At 35.5% G+C, this 16,820-nt stretch overlaps 1 protein-coding gene across 13 annotated transcripts in view; it reads right to left on the reverse strand.

Annotated features, from left to right (window-relative positions):
- The window catches only part of Orai (calcium release-activated calcium channel protein orai), a 274,407-nt gene that overhangs the window by 22,877 nt on the left and 234,710 nt on the right, over positions 1-16,820 (reverse strand). For 2 of the 13 annotated variants that reach the window (XM_067774450.1, XM_067774448.1), the window contains exon 1: positions 7,030-7,221. The exons of 7 other annotated variants lie outside the window; for them this stretch is intronic. The gene's annotated coding sequence lies outside the window, so the exon portion shown is untranslated. Of the gene's footprint in view, positions 1-6,981; positions 7,253-16,820 lie in introns of those variants that run through there. 4 more of the 13 variants (XM_067774449.1, XM_067774447.1, XM_067774446.1 and 1 more) reach the window with 4 other exon arrangements.

The raw sequence follows: 16,820 nt of genomic DNA on the forward strand, positions 1-16,820 counted from the left end.
TCTATATATGAAAATGATCTGGGCGAAAAAAGAAATTCATTGAGCCAAGCCTGTCCGTCCGTAAACACGATAAATTGAGGTACCTTAATGAATTATGGTATGTAAGTTCCTGGGCAATCATTTCAGATCGCCTTTTTAGAATGAACAAAATGGGATTATAACCACGCGCAGTTTTTCGATATCGAAAATTTCGAAAAAACCGAAAAGTGCGATAATTCATTACCAAAGACAGATAAAGCGATGAAAGTTGGTAGGTGGGTTGACCTTATGACGCAGAATAGAAAATTAGTAAAATTTAGGACAATGGGCGTGGCACCGCCCACTTTTAAAAGAAGGTAATTTGAAAGTTTTGCAAGCTGTAATTTGGCAGTCGTTAAAGATATCATGATGAAATTTGGCAGGAAGGTTACTCCTTTTACTATATGTGTGCTAAATAAAAAATTGCAAAATCGGATGACGAACACGCCCACTTAAAAAAATTTTTTTTTATAAGTCAAATTTTAACAAAAAGTTGAATATCTTTGCAGTATGTAAGTAAATTATGTCAAAATTCAACTCCAATAATGATATGGTGCAACAAAATACAAAAATAAATTAAAATTTCAAAATGGGCTTGGCTCCGCCCTTTTTCATTTAATTTGTGTAGAATACTTTTAATGTCATAAGTCGAACAAACATTTACCAATCCTTGTAAAATTTTGTAAGGGCATAGCTTCTATGCCGAAAATGAGCGAAATCGGTTGAAGCCACGCCCAGTTTTTATACACAGTCGACCGTCTGTCCTTCCTCTTGGCCGTTAACAAGATAACTTGAGCAAAAATCGATATATATTTACTAAACTTAGTTCACGCACTTGTCTGAACTCACTTTATCTTGGTGTTAAAAATGGGCGAAATCCGACTATGACCACGTCCACTTTTTCGATATTGAAAATTTCGAAAAATTAAAAAAAAAATGCCATAATGCTATACCAAATACGAAAAAAGGGATGAAACGTGGTAATTGGATTGGTCCATTGACGCAAAAGTAACTTTAGAAAAAAACTTTGTAAAATGGATGTGACACCTACCATATTAAGTAGAAGAAAATGAAAAAGTTCTGCAGGGCGAAATCAAAAGCCCTTGGAATCATGGCAGGAATACTGCTCGTGGTATTACATATATAAATGAATTAGCGGTACCAGACAAATGATGTTCTGAGTCACCCTGGTCTACATTTTGGTCGATATCTCGTAAACGCCTTCACATATTCAACTAAGGGCCCTTTTAAAACCCTCATTAATACCTTCATTTGATACCTATATCGTACAAACACATGGCCTCTTGATAGTTTGTTTGTGCTTTTTTTTGGGCTGGGGTGACATAAGGGCAACGGCCAAAAGGACAATTGACATTATGACAACTTCAAATTGCCAATTATACCTTTTGTGACTTTTCGCGGAATCTAAGCAGAAATGAATATGATTTTAAGCAGCAGCAAGAGATTCAACATAAAATTACCTTGATAATTGTCGTTAAATCAATCAAAAAGTTTAGAGTGTACGCCCATAGGGACAGCGACTTTTGCAATTTTGTTTGTTTGCACGACAATTGTAATAATGTAATGTAATGAAAAAAATAAATTAATTATTTTCCACCAATTAAAACACAAGTATTTGAATTAAAAATTGTTTGTAGCACAAACAAAAAGAGAGACAGAGAATGCAAATTTAAACAGTTTTGTGTGTAATAAGTTACACAGTTGGTTGCTTAGCCATTCAACAAAAATCTGCTTAAGTTAGCGCGCTTAAATTTAGACATAGAGTTGGTAAACTGTTGCCTCTATTATCGCTGTAAAAACAGCCAAAAAAGTTTAGAGTGTAAATCTTCTATTTAATAAGCGTCTATAATTATTTAGCTGCCAATTGAAATATAGCTCTTAACTCCGAAACCGTTAAAGCGGGGAAAAAGAAATTTGTTAAAAGGCATACACTTCTTTATCAGGCTAGGGAATACACAACTTTTAAATGCTTTAGAAATGTAGGAGTGCGCTATTTTTATGAGCAAAACTGTATATGTACTTGCTGCTACTGAGACGTAGACTTGTTGCTGTAGTATGTTTAAATAATTACTTTTAAATTATAAATCTTGATAAAGGCGACTAATAAGTGAGGCATTGAAGTACAACGCTTTTCGTAGATGGATCGGATGGCCTATGAATAAATATGCACAAGTAATTAGCCACCTTATTCATAAATAAAGCCGGCGTAGGAACTGTTGAATAATAAGAGTAAATATTAACTTTTTGCTTTCAGTTACTATACATGCATACATAATTACGTATAAAAGTTAATTTGCAAAAACAGCATGCATTATGTACATATTTAAGTACACATTTGTGGGTGAAAAAATAGTAGCATACATGATTTGAAAACTTTATCGGTTATCTTATTCTTTACTTTCTACATTGAAAGAAATGGTGCTAGTAAAATCAACAAATCGGTTCTGTTGTTCTTGACTTAACGGAGATTCGGTGAAATTGATCGAATTATGGTTAATTCGACCGAGTTCTTTGTCAAGCAAACAAATTAGTTTAGTAATTTCAACAGAAGAGAAATTGTCGCTCTTAAGCTAACAAAATTCTGTAAAATTGACAGACTCCTAATCAATCTAACTGATTTTTCTGTTAACACAACTGATCTCACTGGTCATTTCAACATCGATCAACAGTCAATACATGATCAAATTTCAAAGAGAATTTTACGCTCACTGCGCTCTCTACTTTGTACTTATGACTATGGTGCCATTTGGTAAAACAAACAAAACACCAAAATAAGGAAGCCAACAATTCGAAACACACACAAAATGGGAAAACAACAAAAAACTAGTTTTTCAGACATCAATACAAAACGAAAAACCCTTTTTTGAATTTACTGTGCAAAAAATTATGAGATACCGGGACACCTATTTATCGGGTACAATTTTGCAACTTCTCCTCCAAGCTAAATGCAAAATTTCGCCCTCTTGTTGCAAAAGTTTTGTTTGAACGAACAGGATTTTTCCAAAGTTAGTTACATTTTGTTCAAGCTTTTACTAATATACACTCACGCGAACGAATCTAATAAGATAATAAAAAGCATCCTTTTTAATGTTGATGTTTTCGACAACATAAAATTTTGAGTTGTTTTGGAATCGCTTCAACTTAAAGTGTTACGAAAATTAAACTTGCCGTATTATATGTAAAGTTACTCCAGTAGAGAATTGTCTTCCTGCGATTTGATTCTTTACTTTTCTATAACTTACAAGTTCTCTATTTAAAATGTTACTTCATACATTTATACTACAAGTTTTGTTCGAAACAATCAGGTGTGGCAACTACATGCGAGAGAAGAAATTGAGAATGAGCTGAGCTGCAACTGAAAGAATTGAGAATCAGTTTTGTGACTACTATTTTCATTTCTATTTGAAAAACGAAGTTCAAAACTGTAAATTAGATAAAATATAAAATTTCGTGAAACTGCGTTTAATAAAACAAAATAATAAAGTGTATAATGTTTAATGTGTGCCAGCATATTTGATGTACGCCCAATTGAAGTTCGGTTAGTGAGTGCGTACATATGTATGTAAATGTAGCAAGCATACGTATTTATGTATTCACATATTTACGTATGTATGTATATGGCAACATATGTACTTTCGTACAAAGCTGTCGCAACAACTTTTTTTGTTCATTTGACTACTAAACGGTCAATTACGAATCAACGATTTGTGCGCAGTTGATTCAACATATTGTTGCGATGGATAAATATTGACCGAAATTTCGGTTGAATTAACCCGTATTTCGGTTGATTTTACCAGTCGTTTTCTTTCAGTGTACTGAATATCTTTACACTATAAAATTAGAGGAAATTCTTATGCCAGTTTCACACAGAGGCTTAATAAAATAATTAGTCAAGTTTTCTACATTAAAGCCCTAATTGAACTCAATCTTCCATAAAAAATACAAATTCTTAATTATCTCATTATTGCTTTATTAAATTTACGAAAAATAGAAAAACACGAAAAAATTCAAAATTTAATTTTCGCTGCATCCTCGGTTCACGTCCCGGGCAAAGCAACATCAAAATTTTAGAAACAAGTTTTTTCAATTAGAATAAAATTTTTCTAAGCCGGGTCGCCCCTGGTAGTAGATCACGACGCAAATTGGAAGAGAACCTTGGCCTAAAATCTCTTCGCAAGTAATCAGGCCTTACATTTAGAGCAAAATTGCTGAACTACTGAACTTAATTGTTTTATTGAAGTTTAAAAATTATAAATTTGGTCCACAGAATGTTGTAGAAATATTTTTAAAGCGAAATATTAACAGCAAATATATTCCAGTCAGGAATGCACCTTAACGTTAAGCTAATCGTTTATCAAAAAATTTCCACCGTTTCCGTTGAAACACTTCGAAATATTATCGATAAAGAAATTATCAAGATAAATTGTATCTCGTTTTTAACCGAAACGAAAAGCTTTCGTTAACGTTAAAAACGTTAACGAAAACGTGATACTTTATGTTTGAATTGTGCTGGCAATGCTATAGCCATGGTGAAGCCGTAAGGTGGCAACAACGAGCGCACATACACACACAAACTCTATGTAATTTGTTTGTGTAATTCGTTGGTGGTAATGTCAAAAATACTCTGAGAAATGTTCGTACTGTCAAAATTCATGAGAAAAGTTGCAATCAGCTTGGATAATGCTTTCACCTTTAATGACTCCGCCATCAATCAGCTTTGCCAGCATAGTTTGAAATTAATAATCAACATAAACGATTTGATTTCGTTTTGATATGGCAGAAAACGAAACGAAATCATTTCGTTAATTTGACGATCTTAACGTTAATAAACGAAACGAAATGATATCGTTTCGTTGGTTAAGCATGCCTGATTCCAGTAAAATGTTAGGGGGACTCATGATAGCATATAAACTTATAAGGTGTAAAATTATATCCATTTACACACGCGGTTATATGAACGCACCTAGTAATACTCTTGATAAACTTGATTGTTTTTCAGCTGTATTATTTCCAAAAAAAATTTTTTTGATTGTTTTACAAATTAAAAAATACCAAGATTAAGTGAAAAATCAAAACTAAAACGCCTTTACTTGCTGATGTTGGAGATTTTTGATGAAAATGTAATGTCTGCAAGGTTGCATTCCTTTGAGTTTACCGCGTTTACACAATGAAATGTGCGCGTAAATTTATACAAATTGTGTAAATGATTTTTCATACAAAATTTGACAGCTCCTACGTAAACTAGATAAATTTATACGTTTACACACTTTATAAGGCATTTATACGGTTACGTGAGTCCCCCTGTTAAGTTTGCTGCTAAGATGTTTATGCTTCAAGCAACATTTGCTCTCTTATCTCCTCTCTTCAGCTAGCCTTGCAACAAATATGTATGTACGATTTGCTAGACCCTTTGCCATTAAAGCGTCTGTATATGAATTAAACCAGGCGCAATTTCGATTCACTCTAGTGACTGTTGATCTTCGGCTTTTGCTTTGCTAGGAATAGGGATAAGGCTAACGGCCAAGTGCTCGATATAAGATATGTCAGACGAGAAGCAATTTGTTTTGTTCCGCTGGTGTTACTTTTTATGTTTCCTATTCGCGTTTACATTTGTAAATTTTTCTCGAAAGCAAACGTGAAGCAAAAACAGGTATACAAAAAGAGAAAAGAAGAGATAGCAAGAAGAATTGTAAACGACTTGACGGTATGGCCCAGATTACAAACGTTGTTGTAGTAGCGGTAAGGACACTCCCCGAAGGCCCTAGGGAGTGCTATCGATGTTGATGGTCCTTTACCGGATGCAGATCCTGTACGTTCCGGTACCAAGCCCGATCATCTCGGGAACGATTTGGTATGATCACATGAAACCTTCAATGCTATTCCGCCCTCCCACCCCCTAGAGCCATGAGGAGTTCGGGGTCGTCAGAGCCTCGGCTGTTAATGAAACAGGATTCGCCACGGATAGGTGAGGTTGACAATTATATATATATTTTGCGCTGGCAACACTTTCAATGGGTTGCACTAACATGACGTAGAACGCCAAATAGTTTTTCAAAGCTCTACGAAGCTTTCGAATGTACCACTAGTATGGACAGTTCTGCTCTTCCCCACTTCCCTTTGCAATGTTGCGGCAGACTTGAACTCAAGAATTGTATAATGTAGTGGGGAGCTTGGCGATTTGCTTTCAATTTGGTATAAAGTAAGTTTTTTCTCGAGGTCAATAGAAAATTTAACATCTTTTCACAGGAAAATTCATGAATTTCTAATCTAAAGTACGCAAGGTATGCGAGATATAGACACCATCATTAATTGCGGCTACGCTCATGTTTGCGTACAGCTCATATACATTCATATTTAGGTCATCATTAAGAGTGCTTCAATGCACACCGTTGCCAACACTGACAGGACCATAAATCTTTTGGAGAAGCTTTTCTTCGAGCTATAAGTAAATAACCAGCGGTATAAAGGATATATCGCGGTTTAGGACGTGAATGTTGTAATTCTATGAAACTTTTTGTTGCTATTTTTCTACTCGGAGGTGTGTATATATTTTTTTAAAATTACTTTGTACACTTCATTTTCGAACAATTTTTTTTAGTATTACTCATTCAAGGTGTGTTTCAAGAAAAAATAAAAAAAGTGTAGTGAATCTTAAAAACAAATTAATACAATTTTTTGTATTTCTAATTTTTTTTCGTTTCACATCATCTATTTTAAATTAATTTTATTCAGCAGGACATTGAGCGCGTGCTTTGTAATGTAGCAAATTTAGATTCGCCGGTATTAGTAATACAGTTAAGTGTTTGGTTCGGCATATTGCGCACCCGTGAGGAATCTAAAATCAAATGCAAAGATGTGGGCGGAAAATTGCTATAATTCTTTGTATATAAAAACACCGATGTGCAAAAACACTCATAGAAAAAACAAGAAAAAATACTAAACACTTTAGGCGCTGTGGGAGCATTTTGTTTAAATTAAATTGTATTTTACACAAATATGTTTTGTATGTTTATTTCATTTAATATTTTTCTCTTTTTTTGTCTTGTTTTTGTTTAAATAATATTTATTACGATAATGTTTTTGCCCGAATTCACCGCCGAAAACAAACTCTGCTAAGTTTAATGTGCTCTATGACAACACACCGCAGGCAAGCGTTAACAACTAAATGAGCGCTGATACGGTGGCTATGAGGTGCTGAGACCGAATATTAAATAAGTCAATTGAATAAGAAAATTAGCAATTATAAAAACATTTACAAGTCCCCTCCACAACAAAAGTAGCAAACAGCTAAAAGCAACAAAAGTCAATAAAAACAACAACAGCATAGACTTCCCACAAAAAATTACATTTACATTATGTGCGAACTAAGTGCACTGATTGGTACAACTTAGTCAAATTCGATTTGTTTATATACAGGGTGTGCGAAAGACTTCACTAAGGAATAAGAAAAATTATGGCCGTGAACTTATTGATTACTAAAAATTTTGATTATTCACATCTTCAACTAAATAAATGTACTAATTATAGCTTGAATTCATTGAAAACTAACCTTACTCGATTACTATTTTCTTGGTTAATCAAAAAGGTACTCAATGAAGTAATTTAGTTTTTAAACAAGGCGATAAGTTACAGACCTGTAAAGATTGCAATCTCCAATTTTAAAAAATAGTCTAATCACCTTAAGACTAAAAATAATAATCTAATTCCACTTCAGCGGCCACCGTGGTGTGATGGTAGCGTGCTCCGCCTACCACACCGTATGCCCTGGGTTCGCACCCCGGGCAAAGCAACATCAAAATTTTAGAAATAAGGTTTTTAAATTAGAAGACAATTTTTCTAAGCGTGGCCCCTCGGCAGTGTTTGGCAAGCGCTCCGGGTGTATTTCTGCAATGAAAAGCTCTCAGTGAAAACTCATCTGCCTTGCAGATGCCGTTCGGAGTCGCCCAATTTGTACGGAAAATCAAGAGGAGCACGACGCAAATTGGAAGAGAAGCTCGGCCTTAGATCTCTTCGGAGGTTATCGCGCCTTACATTTATTTTTTTATTTTATTTAAATCCACTTCAAAGGAATAGAGTGCAGTCGAATTTTTTATACTCAGTTGAGCAGAGCTCACAGAGTATATTAACTTTGTTTGGATAACGGGTGGTTGTACAGGTATAAAGGAATCGAGATAGATATAGACTTCCATAAATCAAAATCATCAGCATCGAAAAAAAATTTGATTGAGCCATGTCTGTCCGTCCGTCCGTTAACACGATAACTTGAGTAAATTTTGAGGTATCTTGATGAAATTTGGTATGTAAGTTCCTGGGCGCTCATCTCAGATCGCTATTTAAAATGAACAAAATCGGACTATAACCACGCCCATTTTTTCGATATCGAAAATTTCGAAAAACACAAAAAGTGCGATAATCATTACCAAAGACGGATAAAGCGATGAAACTTGGTAGATGAGTTGAACGTATCACGCAGAATAGAAAATTAGTAAAATTTTGGACAATGGGCGTGGCACCGCCCACTTTTAAAAGAAGGTAATTTAAAAGTTTTGCAAGCTGTAATTTGGCAGTCGTTGAAGATATCATGATGAAATTTGGAAGGAACTTTACTCCTATTACTATATGTATGCTTAATAAAAATTAGTAAAATCGGAGAACGACCACGCCCACTTAAAAAAAAATTTATAGCCAAATTTTAACAAAAAATTTAATATCTTTACAGTTTATAAGTAAATTATGACAACATTCGACTCCAGTAATGATATGGTGCAACAAAATACAAAGATAAAAGACAATTTCAAAACGGGCGTGGCTCCGCCATTTTTCATTTAATTTGTCTAGGATACTTTTAATGCCATAAGTCGAACAAAAATTTACCAATCCATGTGAAATTTGGTAGGGGTTTAGATTCTAGGACGATAACTGTTTACTGTGAAAAAGGGCGGAATCGGTTGAAGCCACGCCCAGTTTTTATACACAGTCGACCCTCTGTCCTTCCGCTCGGCCGTTAACACGATAACTTGAGCAAAAATCGATACATCTTTACTAAACTCAGTTCACGTAATTATCTGAACTCACTTTGTATTGGTATAAAAAATGGCCGAAATCCGAATATGACCACGCCCACTTTTTCGATATCGAAAATTACGAAAAATGAAAAAAATGCCATGATTCTATACCAAATACGAAAAAAGGGATGAAACATGGTAATTGGATTGGCTTATTAACGTAAAATATAACTTTGGAAAAAAAATTTGTAAAATGGGTGTGACACCTACCATATTAAGTAGAAGAAAATGAAAAAGTTCTGCAGGACGAAATCAAAATCCGTTGGAATCTTGGCAGGAATACTGTTCGTGGTATTACATATGTAAATAAATTAGCGGTACCCGACGGATGGTGGTCTGGGTCACCCTGGTCCATATTTTGGTCGATATCTCGAAAACACCTTCACATATAAAACTACCACCACTCCCTTTTAAAACCCTCATTAATACCTTTCATTTGATACCCATATCGTACAAACAAATTATAGAGTCACCCCTGGTCCACCTTTATGGCGCCCTTTTAAAATACTCATTAACACCTTTCATTTGATACCCATATCGTACAAACAAATTCTAGACTCAGCCCTGGGCCACCTTTATGGTGATATCCCTAAATGGCGTCCACCCATAGAACTATGGCCTACTCCCTCTTAAAATAATCTTTAATACCTTCCATTTGATACACATGTCATACAAACACATTCCAGGGTTACCCTAGGTTCATTTTCCTACATGGTGATTTTCCCTCATTTTGTCTCCATAGCTCTCAGCTGAGTATGTAATGTTCGGTTACACCCGAACTTAGCCTTCCTTACTTGTTTTCTATTATCATTGATTATACAACAATCGATTGTATAAAAATTATAATCATTGCAAAGCTAGTGTTTGTAATCACGTTTTGGTAAAAATAATTGATTGTACTATCGCTGTTTATATAAAAATTAAAACATACAATCATTTGAACGTCAACGATTATAATCCTATCTTGGTTTCAATCATTGATTGAACAACCACATAATATACATAAATTATAACTTAAAATCATTTGAAAGTCTGTGATTGCAATCACGTTTCGCCTATGCAGCTACTGATAGCATAAAAATCTACGACCAATTGGGAACTCAGTTGTTGTTGTTGTTGTTGTAGCAGTGCTTCGCCCCACCTAACAGACGCGACCGATCACAAACTGTCATCAATATCCTCTAACGGGAGTCCAAGGAAACTTGCTGTTTCAACAGGGGTGGACCATAGGGAAAGGGGTGTTAGAGGCGTTGGTTCCACATTACAATTAAAGAGATGGTTGGTGTCATGTGGGGACACATTGCAAGCGGGGCATACATTGGGAACTCAGTGATTGCAAACAGTTAGACATTCACAAATTGTGTAACAATTGGCTGTTTATAATAAGTAATTGTAATTACGTTTTGGTTAAAATAATTGATTGTAAACTTCCAGTCATTTAAAAGTCTGTGATTGCATTCACGTTTCCTTACGCAACTTCCGATTGCGTTAAAGTTATGGTCCACAATCAATGGATGTTAATGACTGTAACCACTTACCACAGATTGTATAAAAATTATAATCTACAATCATCTGAAAGTAAGTGATTGCCATTACGTTTTTATTACAATAATTGGTTGTACAAACACTGATGGTATGAAAATTATAGTATAGAGTCATTTGGTAGTCAGTGATTGCAAAAAAACGCTAAAAAAGAATAATTTGAGTTATTCGCGAAACTTCATTCATTGATTAAGGTGGAATAATTACTATCGATATCGATTGAAAAGCAAAATGCTTGTATTTTTTTGTGATTGCAATCAACGTATTTCATTTCATCTTAAATTTCACTGCATCAAATCGATTACAATCGTCAAAATTGATTGCAACATAAATTGATTCCAATTAAATTCCACTAATCTCTGAAATATGATTGCAAAAGTGACTGATATTTTATTGATACATATTGGAACGATTTTCCGTCATCCCTTGTCAAATTTGGTTTTGAGACAAACCGGTTTCGGCGTTGTGCCATCATCAGTGTCGATTTTCGTTCTGATCTGTTGTTCTCGTTTGTCCTGTATTTATAGTTCATAGGTACATGAGCAGATATTGTCAAAATTGATGCTTGTGTATATTTAGTTATGTGTATGTGCTATGTGTTCATTTAGAACCTAGGGTGGTTTTTACTGGTCGATTTGTGTGGCTGACTGGGGCAGGTAATAATCCGTAATTTTAGTCGATTGACCTTTGTGGGTTTGTTGTTTTGGTGCGTTAATTGTTTTGTATTTATATGTTGTTGTGTGTTTGTCTGTTGTACCTGTGTGATTACTTTGTTTCTTGTAAACAAGTTTTAAAGGATCGAATATTGTGTCAGAAATTGTATTTATCTGTTCGTTTATTATTCTACCGTCGAATGTTTTCTGTTTGTAGATATGACAAACAGGACGGCAAATAAGAACGAGGTTCAGAGAACATATTAGAGATTACAACAAAAAAATACGGAATCCAAACATTACACCCGAGTCTAACTTCGTTCAAAATTGATTGCACATAAATTGATTCCAATTAACTAACTGATTGTAAATTTGTACAGCTCTGGCAGCCGGTTATCACTTAGAAATATTTCGCAATAGCTTTAGCAAATTATAGTCGAACTCCGCTATTTGGTTGAAAATATTTTCTAATGTTGAAATTTTCACAGTAACCCTGTTTATAAAGTTTGACCATGTATGTTAAACTCATTCAAATGGGCAATAGTGAAAAATCGATCGATGTTCGTTTAATTGAAAAATTGAAAGTTCAAATGTCGCGAATTGGCAAACAAATACCACTCAGAATTTGTCAGCTAAAGGCAATAACAACAATGATTTACACAAGTACAGATCATGGGAGTGTTGCAACCAATTTATGAAAACAAAATTAATAAAAGTAAAAAGAAAAATCCATTAGCACAAGTGAGACCTGAGAGAACATTTTTTGGGAGCAGAAATTGATAAGTGGCAAATCCAAACTGTTGATGAGAAGAAATATCAGACAATAAGTTTTGTATTGATTGTTGAGGGGATTATGCATTCGAGTGGGTACATTTCCTTAGCGCAAATTGTCATTGGATCATGATTATGAAGCGATTCTCAAGCCTCTCTAATTAAGAATGAAGCTAACTACGAAGTATTTTGAAACCTTTTTGACGAAATTATTGATACTTTGTGCTCTTCTCTCTACTAATCTCAATGAGAGACTATTGCAAATTTTTACGCGAAGTCAGCGAAACCCTGGAACTTTCACTGAAATATGTACTGACTAACACATTTGTAGTTCCTCTCAATAATAAATGTCATTTTGCTTTCTCAATTTCCTGTATTTTGCAAATTTCTTTGTGATAATTTGCAATAATTTTTACAATTTCTCAGCTTCGCTAACTATGTTTATAGTAGGACGCTATCCTAGTAAACAGTGTTGTGCAATATAATAGCAATATTCAAGTTTGAAACATTTACTTTTTTAAATTACGATTCGGCTAACAGGTTAAAAACTGAAATTTTTTAAGAAACTTGTAAAACAAAATTCACAAATTCTAAATTTTTCTTGAATATTTCAGAAAATGTATGGACGCAGCATATTAGCCCTTCTAAAGCAAGTTGTCGAGCACAAACATACAAAATCGAATAATGAATGAGTTCGAAACCAGCCGGATATAAAAACAAAAATAAAACAAGTAAGGAAGGCTAAGTTCGGGTGTAAGCGAACATTACATACTCAGCTGAGAGCTTTGGACACAAAATAAGGGAAAATCACCATTTAGCAAAATGAACCTAGGGTAACCCTGGAATGTGTTTGTATGAAATGTGTATCAAATGAAAGATGTTAATGATTATTAAAATTGGAGTGGGCCTTAGTTCTATAGGTGGACGCCTTTCGAGATATCGCAATAAGGGTGGACCAGGGGTGACTCTAGAATGTGTTTGTACGATATAGGTATCAAATTAAAAGTATTAATGAGGGTTTTAAAAGGGAGTAGCCCTTAATTGTATATGTGAAGGTGTTTTCGAGATATCGACCAAAATGTGGACCGGGGTGACCCAGAACATCTTCTGTCGGGTACCGCTAATTTATTTATAAACGTCATACCACGAACAGTATTCCTGCCAAGATTCCAAGGGCTTTTGATTTCGCCCTGCAGAACTTTTTCATTTTCTATACACCCATTTTACAAAGTTTTTTCTAAAGTTATATTTTGCGTCAATAAACCAATCCAATTACCATGTTTCATCTCTTTTTTCATATTTGGTACAGAATTATGGCATTTTTTTAATTTTTCGTAATTTTCGATATCGGAAAAGTGGGCGTGGTCATAGTCGGATTTCGGTCATATTTTATACCAAGATAAAGTGACTTCAGATAAGTACGTGAAGTAAGTTTATCGTTTTTTGCGCAAGTTATCGAGATAACGGCCGAGCGGAAGGGCAGACGGCCGACTGTGTATAAAAAATGGGCGTGGCTTCAACCGATTTCACAGAAAACAGTTATCGTCATAGAATCTATGTCCCTACCAAATTTCACAAGGATTGGTAAATTTTTGTTCGACTTATGGCATTAAAAGTATTCTAGACGAATTAAATGAAAAAGGGCGGAGTTACGCCCATTTTGAAATTTTCTTTAATCTTTGAATTTTGTAGCACCATATCATTACTGGAGTCGAATGTTGACATAATTTACTTTTATACTGTAAAGATATTAAATTTTTTGTTAAAATTTGACTTAAAAAAAAATTTTTTTTAAAAGTGGGCGTGTTCGTCATCCAATTTCGCTAATTTTTATTTAGCACATATATAGTAATAGGAGTAACGTGCCTACCAAATTTCATCATGATATCTTCAACGAATGCCAAATTACAGCTTGCAAAACTTTTAAATTACTTTCTTTTAAAAGTGGGAGGTGCCACGCCCATTGTCCAAAATTTTTCTAATTTTCTATTTTGCGTCATAAGGTTAAGGCACCTACCAAGTTTCATCGATTTATCTGTCTTTGGTAATGAATTATCGCACTTTTTGTTTTTCGAAATTTTCGATATCGAAAAAGTGGGAGTGGTTGTAGTCCGATTTCGTGCATTTTAAATAGCGATCTGAGATGAGCGCCCAGGAACCTACATACAAAATTTCATCAAGACACCTCAAAATTTACTCAAGTTATCGTGTTTAAAGACGGACGGACGGACATGGCTAAATGAATTTCTTTTTTCACCCAGATCATTTTGATATATAGAAGTCTATATATATCTCGATTAGTTTATGCCGTTACGGATTACCGTTATGTGAGCTCTGCTCAGCTGAGTATAAAAAAAAGAAGAGTAGTATTAAATCAAAGTGAATTTGAATAGCAAAAAAGTAATTCTCAGCAAATTCACTGTAGTGAGTGAAACAATGCTGCATAACAAAAAAAGGTTTTTTTTTTTTAAATCAGAATGATATATTCAATTGAAATTTCATTGATACTGATTTACGGCATATTTCTGTTACTTAATATTGTTTTTACTATTTTGTTGTTTTACAATGATGTGAAAATCTTATACTCATTTGGCAGATTTCCAATTGAATGAAAATGAATCTGTCAGTAAAATAGTAATGAGCAAAGATTTCCGCATTGACATTGATTATTGAATTGAAACAAATGAACAACAATTTTGCAATGAAAAAATGTAGTTACTTTTATCATTTGCAGTGTAAATAAAGGGTAAGTTACGCATACTTATGGTCGAGCCACAATACAGTTTTTCATATAGATGCGTTTAACGCAATCTTATGCATGACCGTAACATCGCCGCAATCGCGCAGGATGGCGCTTTATAAAAGAACTTCAGACACATGTCGAATTCTTCTGTTCGCAACAAAAGTTGAGAGTTGGCTACTTTTCAAGTCAGATGGCGCTGGTGTCGCTCGATCTGCTCGGTCTCCATAAATACATGCAATCTACCCATCCTACATTATTTAGATTGCGTTAAACGCATCTATATGAAAAGCTTCTTATGTGAAGGGGCTTTTAGCGTAGCTTAGCACAAGTTAAAGGCCAATTAATGGTGACTTATAACCATAAAACCATAACCAGGTCAAACAGCTGATCGAACCTACTTTATGGAAATCAATGTAATCGATTAATGGTGCCATAGCATAACGCTAACGCCATAACCATACCATAGCCAACCAATTGGTTTTTGGTTTCTCGCCATATCCATAACTTAAAATATTTGAGTTAGTGAATTTAATCACCTTTTGTAGATTTGATTCATTGTTTTAGACACGTTATGACTAAGAGACTTATTTTTTGTGGAATATGTTTGTAATTTTTTGCGTTTTCTTCAGTTTTATGAAATTTTCACGATTTTAAGGTTAAGGCACCATTAATCGATCACATTGGAGATGATTATGGATATGGGTATGGTTACGACTATGGCGTTAGGGTTAAGGAAGTTTTTGTTAGCCCTATATGCTTGAGAAGTTTTGCTAAGTTTTCGGCATGGGAACATACTTATTGTCGGCAAAAAGCGCTCGGCCATTTTTTCGAATCCGACAGCACATTATCGCCAAAGGCGATTTGATAGGGACTTTACGGTGGATCAAAGCTTGCCCACACCGGCAGAGAGGTTACAACGACTTAGATGCTCCACCCATTTCGCCCGCTTGTGTTCATCCACAAGCAATCTGCTAAGTTGGTTTACAACCCTTATTTGGGGGTCGCCGGGATGGAGCTGTCTTATAAGGTCACGTTCTCTCGCTAAATTTGCGCCTCCGTCGGAAAATGAGTCCGAATTTCGGGAATTCTTACGGCGGGAATAAAGCGAGCCGAGGCGGATTCATTGACCTTGCGGAAAGCATGCTTCCCTTGGCGAGCATCAGTCGGCATAGGGAGGGCAGCAAAGCAGGTGGTCGGGTGCCAATGTTACCATCGGCTGCCAGTTGACGCAGTTTACGAGTCCTGCGCTCATGATTGATATATCTGTCGAACTGTGGCAGCTTCCTACCATACGAGTGGGGGCGTTGTTGTTGTTGTTGTAGCAGTGCTTCGCCCCACCTAACAGCCGCGACCGATCACAAATTGTCATCAATATCCTGTAACGGGAGTCCAAGAAAACTTGCTGTTTCAACAGGGGTGGACCATAATGAAAGGGGTGTTAGAGGCGTTGGTTCCACATTACAATTAAAGAGATGGTTGGTGTCATGTGGGGACACGTTGCAAGCGGGGCATACATTTTGTATGTCGGGCTTGATTCTGGATAGGTAAGAGTTTAACCTGTTACAGTAACCAGAACGAAGTTGAGCAAGAGTGACACGCGTTTCCCTGGGGAGTATGCGTTGCTCTTCCACAAGTTTTGGGTACTTTTCTTTGAGTACTGGATTCACCGGGCAATTCCCGGCATAAAGGTTCGACGCCCGTTTGTGGAGTTCACCAAGAACCTGCTTGTGTTTTTTTGCTTCATACGGCTGGGTTCTCAGGTGCCGTATTTCCTCAAAATGCTTACGGAGATGACTCCTTAAGCCCCTAGGCGGTGTTGTCTCCTCAATCAGATGTCTGCTGGGATGTCCAGGTTTCTGGGTATTCAACATAAACTCGAAATCTCGCTTCATTATGTAGATGGTGTTCTGGGTCACTTCCCAAGGCAGCCGGTTCTATGTACCGGAGCGACTCGGGATTTTTCCCGACTAAAGTCTGCCATTTCAGAGTAACCCCAATTAATTTGTG

Source organism: Eurosta solidaginis, chromosome 3 (genome assembly GCF_040869045.1).
Source record: "Eurosta solidaginis isolate ZX-2024a chromosome 3, ASM4086904v1, whole genome shotgun sequence".
Classification (NCBI taxonomy): domain Eukaryota; kingdom Metazoa; phylum Arthropoda; class Insecta; order Diptera; family Tephritidae; genus Eurosta; species Eurosta solidaginis.